The following is a 10,963-nucleotide window of genomic DNA, read 5'->3' as shown; positions in this document are numbered from 1 at the left end:
TTGGCTGGCTGCCTCCCGGAAGTGCGTAGCTGAAAAACCCGTCTCTAGGCCAGCCCGGGGCCGACCCTCCTGCTCGCAGACCCAGCAGTGGCGCCACCCCACGGAGAGGAGGACTACGACTGGGAGACCACGGAAGGGGACGGGCGCTGACCTGCCGGGAGACCCAGGGGAAAGGTGGCTGGAGGAGACGACCGCGGGGAAGGAGCAGGTTAGGAGTGAATGACGGCAGTTCATTCAAACACAGATGACTTTCCTACCGGTTCCACCACCATCAGAGCCAGGAAGGGACCCCGGGCCTGCAGAACTAGCTGGGCAGTGGGCAGGGAGCCCGTAGGCTCTTCAGAGGCCGCTCCGAAATGCCTTCGGACGTCATGTGGCTTCTCCCAAAGCCGGTCCTATCCCGGGTGATCAGAGCTTGCAGGACTGAGTTCAAGGCCCCGGAGGGATTGGTGCAGGCGGCAGGGAGGAAGGTGGTAGGTGTTGAGGGAGAGAGGGAGGGAGGATGTTCTTTCAGAGCTTTGAGACTGCTCAGGGACAATACCCAAAAACCTGCTGGACCTATCACGGCTGGCGCTCGGGCACATTCTGTAATCCCTAGGGCTTGCAGAACTAAGCACAACATCCCAGAGGAGACAATCACAGCAGAACAGGCAATTGGTTATGAGAAGGGTGGTTCAGTTTTTCATCTTCCAGGCTCCACAGGGAAAGCCCTAAACTCATTCCAGCTTCTAAAGGAGTTCAGGCCCATTTGTGTTACTAGCCTGAGAAGGAAACCTCAGGGCATATGGACTGGTTTGGGGTAAAGTGGGAAGAGTTGGGTCTATTCTAGGTCTTTCCTGGCTACCGCACAGTTGGGAGAAACCCTAGAGCCTCTGGATTTAGGAATCACCCCACCTCCACCCCAGAAGCCAAAGATAGCCAGACCTCCTGAAAAGCAGATGGAATGGAGGCATAGCTGGCAGTTGGCTGGAAGGGGACCAGCAGTCCTCACTGCCACCAGGCCAGTTGGAGACAGAGCCCATGGGCAGCAAGGGTTGGACAACAGTGGAAGCATGGAAACCAGTTAGGAATCCAGGTGACAGACAATGGTAGTTCGGACTTAGAGGGAGCAGTGGAGGTGTTGAGAAGTGCCCAGAACACGTGCTGATTTGATTAGATGTAGTGAATGTGGGGAAAAAGAGGAACCAGAAACAACTTCTAGATTTGGGCCTGAGCAATAAACTCATTCCACTGACTGGGACCAGGAACTACGAAAGAGCAAGTTGGTGTAACAGGAGAGAGGAGTAGCAAGAAGCAAAAGTTTTGTATTGGACATATCAAGATTCCTGTTTAACTGTTGAAAAAGCAGTGGGGTTCAGAGAACAACTTTGAAGTAGAGATAAAAATTTGAGAATCATCATCATATATATATGGCATTTAGAGCCACGGGATTAGAAGAGACAATGTAAGCAGAAAGCACAGATAGAGAACAGAAAAGGGTCTCAGACTGAACCCTGGGATGCACCAAATTTTAAAGGTTGTATAAAAGCACTGGCAACAGAGGATGTTGACAAGAAATAGCTAGTGAAATAGAAAAACAGAAAAGAAGAAAGGCCTCAAAAAACCCAGTAATAAACTATGTCAAATTCTCCTGAGAAGACTACTGGATTTGGAGTGGGATTGCATTAACTATGTAGATTTGGGGAGTGAGAGTGAAGAAGAGGTACGGACATCATTGTATACATACATATACATACATATGTATACATACCTGACTTTCCAATTCATGAACATGGTATAACTCTCCATTTATTTATATCCTTGCTAATCTCTCTCAAAAATGTTATGATTTTCTCCCTAGAAGTCTTGTTCATCTTTCCATTAGATTTGTTCCAAGGTGTTTTTTTTGTAAGTTATTATAAACAGTATTGTTAAAATCTTAAGAAATGATTATTACCAATCTCATTGTTAGGATAATTTAAAAACTGAAAGACCCTAAGAGAACTGTCTATTAAGCTTGGCAATGGGAAACAGGATGTAAAAAAAAAATTCTAGTCAGTTGAAAATCTGGACCTCCAAAAGGTCTTTTAGGTATAGACTTCCTTGGAACGCACACTGGCAGTCAAATGGGAGCCAATAAAATTGTTTGCTGTCCTTACTTTATTCCTTATTTCTAGGTTTGTTTCTAATTGTAGGGTCCAAATCCCTAGAGGGTGAGAAGCTCATCTTTCTGCCTTCCCCATTTCATCTCCATACCACATAAAGTACATGTTACTCCTTACCTCCTCCACTTAAGAATAAGTTGTGAAGGGACGCCTGAGTGGCTCAGTCAGTTAAGCACCTGACTTCGGCTTAGGTTATGATCCCAGAGTCCTGGGATAGAGTCCCACATTGGGCTCCTTGCTTAGCTGGAAGCCTGCTTCTTCCTCCACCTCTGCCTGCCTGGGCTTGTGTGCACGTGTGCTCTCTCTCTCTCTCACAAATAAATAATTAAAATCTTTAAAAATAAAAAAAAAAGAATAAATTGTGAAGAGGGACCATGTGTTAAAGGAGAACTTTCCCAAACATGATGAGCGAGTTAATGGAGACAGAATATGTCTAAGAAAGACTCAAAATAATTGGTTTACACATTTTGAGAAAATAAATTCTCCAAATGTGGTTCTTGGTCAGGAGATAATTTTGAGGAGGCCATGGCATGATCTCCGGGGAATCAGCTCTGGAGTCTGGCTTTGACTTTGAAGACCATTTCTTCTGAAAGGGCAGAAAAAGGCCTGAAAGAGAAGAACTAGACATTTGCAACAGGTTTGTAAGTACCATATGTATTTTAGAAAATAGTAATTTCCTAACTTGAATTCAGTCACATCTTGACATTTCACAGGCTTTGGGTCCAACACACTAGAATTCAAATCCTAACCATGTACCTAACAGCTCCCGGTTTCTTATCCCAATTACTCTTCATTCCACTTTGAAATCTATATTGTGGCCCATAATATCTAACTTCTATGGATTCGTTTTCCTTACCAAACACTCTTTTATTGCTCTGCAAGGCTTATTTCACTTAATCTTTTTTTTAAAGACTTATTTATTTATTTTAGAGACAGAGAGTGGGAGGGAGGAGCAGAGGGAGAGAGAGTCTTAAGCAGACTCCGTGTGGAGCATAGAGCCTGATGCTGGGCTGGATCTCACAACCCTGAGATAATGACTTGAACCAAAACCAAGAGTTGAATGCTTAACCAACCACACCACCCAGGCACACTTAGTTTACTTAAACTTAATAGTATCTGTTGCTTTCTTTGCCTCATAATAATTTCATGTGGATTTTAATCTTTTTTCCATTATCTTGATCTGTTTATATAAATATTGTCTCTTCCCTCAATGTCTGGTGAAACTCTCTGGACCTGGTGGACCTAAGGATAGGTCTTTGCCTATTTTTTCAGTTTCTCCTTCAGCTGTTTTTATTCAGTCATTCTACCTTTCTTAAGGCAACTTGGATCACTTATATTAAAAACTAAATGTTTTGTCTGCATTTGCAAATCCATGTACTAAAATACACATATCATTTAAAATATCTTCTGTATTTGATGTTGCTGGTATAGTAGTGTACTTTTTCTCTTTCAATATTAAATTACCAAAGGATTAACCCTTTAACTTTCTCTCAATGAACCAGATTTTGGCTTAATTGATTCTCTTTTGGGGGAGGAAGTAAGATCTATTCATTTCTGCTTCAGCCCTAATTTATACCTCTACTTCCCTCCTGTTTTGGTGTTCCTTTATTTGGTGTTATGTTAAAAGTTTACTTCATTATTTTTAATAGTTCTCATTATCTCATAAATGCATTTTAAAGCTATGAATTTTCCTCTGATCTCTACATATAAGTGCTACCTGTTATTATTATTGTGTGCCAAAAAGTATGTAATTTTTATTTTTACCTCTTCTTTAGTCCTTGTGCTTTTTCCTAACAGTATAGATCAAGAAGAATATATATTTTTAAAGATTTTGTTTATTTATTTTGACAGACAGAAATCACAAGTAGGCAGAGAGGCAGGCAGAGAGAGAGGAGAAAGCAGGCTCCCTGCTGAGCAGAGAGCCTGATGCGGGGCTCGATCTCAGAACCCTGGGATCATGACCTGAGCCAAAGGCAGAGGCTTTAACCCACTGAGCCACCCAGGCACCCAGGCACCCCAAGAAGAATATTTTAAGTTATGTCCTTAACTTAGGATTAGTGAATGTGTCTCATATACTTTCAAGTTTTTCAACACTTGTTGAGCTTCCATTTGTCATCTTTCACATGGTCAGCTGTTATCAGTATTTATGTGAATTCAAAATGTATGTTTTCTACTTTGGATACAAGATGGTGTGGGGGTAAGTATAGTTATGACTCATTTTGTTAACCATGTTCTTCAGATCCTTTATATCCTCAACAGGTTTTAGTCGACTTGATCTGCTAATGCCTGAGACCCCACTTTTCCCCGTTAGAAATGATTTGCATATACTAATCCAGAAAGATTGATCTGTTATGCCCCTTTCCCATCTAAACACATCCCACAATCTTAATACCATGAAATACACCTCCCTTAGACTATGAAAAGTTTCTTAGGTTTTTTTCTGTAGGCCAAGGATTGAAATTCAAGTTTTACCTAACTTTAATTCTCCTGCTAATCCTAAAATGGTATTCTCTATACATAGTTGCTATTTCTGAAAAAAAGTTTTCACTTAAGAATAATTCTGTTGCCCAGTCCCTTAACAGTAATGTGAAAAACAAAAAACAAACAAACAAAAAACTATGAACAATTCAACAATTCAAACACTTAAAAAGACACCAGGGAAAAGTCCCCTACAGAGACACTTCAATAAGCGAAATAACTTTTCCTCATTTTTCATAGTGTGCAGAAGCCTAAGGAAACAAGGGTATATTCACTTGTTGGAAGTAACCCTATTATATCTAGGTTAACAAGTGTGTCTTTCTTTTTCTCCTTATTCTACATGTTATAATGTGGGTCTTGAGTCTAGACATGCCAAACTAGATGAAACACATCTCCAGAAAGAAATTCAAGTAGTGCAAGGCCCAACCCTAGGACTGGGAATTATATTAAGAACACTGAACGACTTTTTCCCAGGGTTGTATCTGTGGGGTAGCTGAGCTGTATTTCACACTCCTTCTTGGCCAAAAGAGTTTTCCTTCAATGCATTTGAAAATTAGAATCTACCAAGTAGAAACAAAAACTTAGACAAGGCTCAAACATCATTGCCTACAAAAACAAAGCTGAGGTCATAAGTCATCAACCTGACTCCACCAAGCCCATTTTAAAATTCCTGATTTTAACATCTTCCAAATATTTGCCTATTTGGTCTCCTTTTGGTTATAAGGTGTGTCCTTCTCTGTGGTACCTAATAATGTGCCCTAAATCATTTTTATTCACTTGCCTTGCTCCTGTGTTAAGTCCTTAAAATCCAGAGCTTTCAACTCAGAAATCAGAAATAGGAAAGAAGTATTTAAGGAAAGTATTTTATTTTTCTGGAGAACAACTGATGCGAAGTATTGCAAACTTCATCTGACTTAAAAAAAAAAAAAAGGTTTTTGCCAGATAATATAGGTCTTTATAGAGCACTGCTAACAGACACTACAAATAAGGTCTTTTGTATACTAATTCATTTTTTTCCTTCAGGACACATGACAGATACTTGAAGTTTCTACAGAATCAAAGGCCTGACCAGTAAATTGTGAAATTGCCTTCTTGGATGATGTTTTAGAAAATGAGGGTGACTCTCAAATCATTAGAAATCTCTTAAAGCCATACTTGTTGGGACAGGAAGAGTGCTCCGGAGATACAATGGTACCTGCAGGAAGCACCTAACTACAATCATAAGGAAACACTGATCAAATATTTACTGTGTTCCAATTACTCTACAAAGCACACGCAACACATTATCTCACTTAATATCATAACAAACCTAGAAGGTAGGTTCCATTATTTTGCTCATTTTACAGAGGAAGAAATTGAGAGTCAGAGGAGTAAAGACACTTTCCCAAGGTCATATGGCTCTTAGGTGGGAAGATTGAGACTCACCTTCCATGCCCAGCATGGAGCCCAATGCAGTGGGGCCTGAACACGTGACCCCAAGATGAAGACCTGAGTTTGGACCAAGAGTTGGTTGCTCAACCACCTGAGCCACCCAGGGGCCCCTCAGCCAGTATCTTTTGACTTTATTATAATCAGTTTGCTGTAACGGGTCCCTGACTAGAGGCCAGGGGTGGACTGTGACATAATAAGAAATATATATCTGGTCTCTGCCCCTGGTTCCTGACACAGAGCTCCTCAATCTCTTGGAATTTCCTTGGTAATGGGAAGGGTCTTTTGTTCTAAAGAGTTGGATTTGTGGGCTCCTAGGAAGCTTCAGGATGGAAGCTGGTCACCAGAAAGGCCAAGCTATAATTAGAAGCTTTTAGCCCCAACCCTGCCATCCTCCAGGGAGAAGACGGGATGGAGACTGAGCCAATAATCCATCATGTCTACTTGATAAATCCTCCATAAAAATCCCCAAACTATGGGGCTCGGAAAGCTTCCAGGTTGGTGCATACATACATCTCGGGAGGGTGGACACCACAGCTCCACACGGACAGAAGCTCCTGCACTTGGGACCCTTCTGCCCTTGCCCTATGTACATCTTCATCTGGATCATCATCATCTGTATCCTTTCCTATATCCTTTGTAATAAACTGGTAAACATGTCCCCCAGGGTTCTATAAGCCATTGTAACAAATGATCAAACCTGAAGAGGGGACAATGGGAACCGCTGATTTGTAGCCAAGACTGAGAGAAGCCTGGGTAACCTGGAGACCCCCTACTGTGAGTAGTGTCTGAAGTGGGGGGTGGTCTTATGGGGCTGAACCCTTAATCTGTGGTATCTGTGCCAAATCCAGGGAGGTAAGGTCAGAATTGCTTGGTGTGGAGAACCCGCACATTTGGTAGCTAGAAGTATTGAGAGTAGCAGAGGCAACAAAAGTTTTCTTTTACCCTCTTACTGCTTCTCAATCAGAGGAGGTTGGTATAAATATCCAACAACTTACACTGTGAAGCTTCTCAACTGGGTTATGGACCATAGCTGTTGCAACCTCAGCAGGGTTTGGGGAAATGTTACAAGCGGGAAGAGGAGTGCAGAATTATGACCTCTAGTCACAGAGTATAGAATGGTGGAGAATTTCATCTACCAAAATCAGACGATTAAAAAATTGAAAGAGGTTACAGAAAATTGGATAAAACTAAAACTTAAAAAAAAAAATTCCCAAAGGACACTTGATATATTGGTTACAAACAATATTCCAGAGAAACCTCATGGACTTGGGAAGGAGGATACCTCTATATCCCATCACCCATATAGGACCTGGCACATGTAAGTTCTCCTCATGGAATGTTCCTGAACCCTTCAGCCAGAGGCAACCTATCATTCTCCTTAACTCATAATATTTCCTTCTTACCCGTCTTCTGGGAATAACACATTTTGCCTTGAGTTGTAATTATTTTTATTCTGGCGTAATCCCTTTATGAGATGTAGTTACATCTTTTTATCCATCTCATTGCTTTGCTAATATATGTTTGATATAGTTCTTTGATTACACATGAAAAGAAAACACACCCTGCTTTTATATTTCAAAAGTCTGTTCATGTTTGCAATATGGGATCTAGAAATTTTTTTTATCAAGTTTTCTATTTTTGCCAAATCATGATGGTTCAGCTATAGTTAGGAAATGTAGAAAAAAATTGCTATCTAGTAATTCTCCAAAACAGTCTTGTTCCCGAAGATTGACATTATTTCATAACTCCTACTTTATGCCCCTCAAGGAGATCATATAACTTATTTCCCATCTGTTTTCCTGTGTTTGAATTACAGTCATCCAAATTTAAGTATTTTGACTTTTAGATCACTTTGAGAAGATGCACCCAGTTTTAAAATGAGGCATTTGTCTACAAATTATGACAAAGTTAAACGGTCATGTTTGTATGTTTATACAGATACCACAATCCATTCCCCAGTAGTTGAAATAATGACTAACCAGTCTTAATGACACTTGACCTAACCCAGACCAAGCCCATTTGCAATGCTCACTGGATCTGATATTTAAAGCTCCTTATCTTCATACCACATACTTTTTTCATCTTTTGGAATGCATCTCCCTCCTCATGGTTGTTTGCAGCACTGGAGAAGCAGCATCTAAACTAGGCTGGAAAAGCTCCAGTAGAATCCCATTGTTTTGGTCATATAGATACAGTGAATAAAGGGAAGCAATCAAGTGCAGTACTCCTTCTGCCCCTCTTAGGAGTTTTTAATCTCCGACAGTTGTTTTAACTGGGTCAGTAATTATTATGAGTGTTTCAGGTTAAAGGAGCAAGAAAATTTAGGAAAAAGTGGAGAAAAAAAAAAGCCCATTGGAGTACATGAATGTACCACCTTAAGACCAATTTCCTAGATCCTCTGGTCTGGACAATCAGTCAATAAACTTTCCCTGTGATGTTTTTTGTTTTATATTTTATTTGAGAGAGAGCACAAGAGGGGCAGAGGAAGAGGGAGGAGAGTGAGAAAATCCCAAGCAGACTCAGCAGCTGAGTGGGGAGCCCAACTCAGGGCTTGATCTCATGACCCTGAGATAATGACCTGAGCTGAAGCCAAAAGTCAGTTGCTGCACCAACTGAGCCACCCAGGTGCTCCACAATGCTATTTTATAGTGGACACTAGAACAGCCTTTGTGAAAATTCCCAAGGAGTAATTTTTTTTTAAAGATTTTATTTATTTATTTGACAGACAGAGATCACAAATAGGCATAGAGGCGGGCAGAGAGAGAGAGGAGGAAGCAGGCTCCCTGCTGAGCAGAGAGCCCGATGCAGGACTCCATTCCAGGACCCTGGGATCATGACCTGAGCAGAAGGTAGAGGCTTTAACCCACTGAGCCACCCAGGCGCCCCCCAAGGAGTAATTTTTTAAGAAAGTAAACCCTGGGGACGTCTGGGTGGCTCAGTCTTTTAAGCAGCTGCCTTCGGCTCAGGTTGTGATCCCAGGGTCCTAGGTTTGAGTTCTGCATTAGGCTCCTTGCTCAGCAGGGAGTCTGCTTCTCCCTCTGCATGCCATTCCCTCTGCTTATGCATGCTCTCTAACAAATGAATAAATAAAATCTTAAAAAAATTAAACCGTGTCTTCTATTAGAAGACAAACAAGAACATGTAGAAACAAGGGAAAAAATCTAAGGAAAAAGGGCTACCTAGTTCACAAGGCTATAGTTAATTGAAAATTCATTGTGCAAGGAACAAAGAAAGCCTTAAGAGTTAAAAGGAGAAAGACTTCCTATGACCTAGAATGGGATGGGAAGGCTTCAAGGACCAAGATGTGAGCAACGGTACCAGCGGACAGACAGACTATGAGTAGTGTGAGAGCAACAGAAAGTAGTACAGTTTAGAAGGACCATCTAACAAAGGCACAAAGAAAGAGAAGAGGCAGTACAGGACAGTGGGTACTGCATTTTGGCTCTGCCAGAGATCGGAGGAAAACAAGCAACTGAAGGGGAAAGTTTTGGCCAGATGGCAGAAGACCTTTAGTTTCAGGATAAGGGGCTGAGGCTTACTCCTTTGGTCATGAGTAATTAATGATAACTTTTGATTAAGTGAGCCAGCTGACAATGCTTTAACAACTTCCAAAGACCATGAGAAACATGGGTCACTCAGCGAGGAGAGCCTGCAAGATCCAAGGGGAGGACACCAGATGGGGTCTCTGAGAGGCTGGTAACTTGATGGAGTAGAACAGACACCCTCCCCTTTTCACTTATTAACTTTTCCAACTATAAAATGTGCCACATAACAATTTCTTTCCTTTCACTGGGAAATTATAAAATTCTCAGTGAGTCATCCCTCTCACCAGGGAAAATGACTCAGAAAAATCTTCATTTTCCAGGGAAAGAAATCATATACAGCCCATTTTATGTAACTTTAAGTGGATGTAAATTTGAACTCTTACATTATAAATAAAATTCATGGGACGCCTGGGTGGCTATCAGTTGGGCAGCTGCCTTTGGCTCAGGTCATGGTCCTGGGGTCCTGCTATCGAATCCCCAGTCGGGCTCCTTGCTTAGTGGGGAGCCTGCTTATGCTCTCTGACAAAATAAAATGTTTAAAAGAAATAAATTTAAGCAAATTCCTTAATATTGATCAAGAATGGCTTAATTTCAAAGCTTGCCAAACGAACTGGAAATTTTTCCTTTCACCTTAAGGGTACCTGTGGTTTGGTAAAGCATTCACCAGCCTCTGTCCGGATGTCTTGAATTATGCAAGTTTTGATCTAAGGGTTCTTTAGAAATTCATCCCATAGGTTAGTTGTGTCCTTTGCATACCATGCACCCCAAATTTAAAAAAAAAAAAATACACCAGAGAACACTAAAAACCAGGTAACTCCCCAGTCCCCACTTCAACCTGGCTTTATCAGGAAGTTCCAGGACAGGCACCTGGAAATCCATTTCACAAGCACCAAGGTGGTTCTTATAACCAGGAAAACTGTTACAGAAAAACAAGTTCCTTGCCCTGGATAAGGTAATTTTCCTCTGCAGTGTTAAGTAATCAGAGTAAACCTGCGTTCTGCTCCGCTTTCACCAAGAGCAGTAACATCGACTACATGGTGGGGTGGAAGATTTAAGCCAAATGAGAAATCCTGATGTAACGAAGTCTGGGCGCTGGGTCTACCAACTGCCGCACAAGGACTGGGGTTGCAGAGGTGATGAACTCTTGGCTGCGGGGGCTGCCCTATGCATATTGGTATTATCGGTATCCCTGACCTTTACCCACTAAATGCCAGTTAGCATCCCTCCCCAGGAGATGACTTTGTCTCCAGGCTGGGACTAAATAAATGTTCCAAAGGGTGGGAAGGCAGAATTTTTTACCTGGCTGAAGGATTGGGTTAAGGAGGAAGTTAGGTAAGGAGTGCTAAGTCGGAACTTACACATAGG

General features: G+C 41.6%; 1 long non-coding RNA gene across 1 annotated transcript; it reads left to right on the top strand.

The window, feature by feature from the left end:
• The first annotated feature begins 36 nt into the window (after positions 1-36).
• On the top strand, positions 37-10,592 carry LOC122900478. The gene is made up of 3 exons (XR_006383238.1): positions 37-208; positions 5,646-6,668; positions 10,178-10,592. It is a non-coding gene; the product is annotated as an uncharacterized LOC122900478 (long non-coding RNA).
• The last annotated feature ends 371 nt before the right edge of the window (positions 10,593-10,963 follow it).

The sequence above is a fragment of the Neovison vison genome, chromosome 2 (assembly GCF_020171115.1).
Source record: "Neovison vison isolate M4711 chromosome 2, ASM_NN_V1, whole genome shotgun sequence".
NCBI classification, from domain to species: Eukaryota; Metazoa; Chordata; class Mammalia; order Carnivora; family Mustelidae; genus Neogale; species Neogale vison.
Note: the sequence above shows the minus strand (reverse complement) of the source record. Positions and strands in the feature narration are given on the sequence as shown.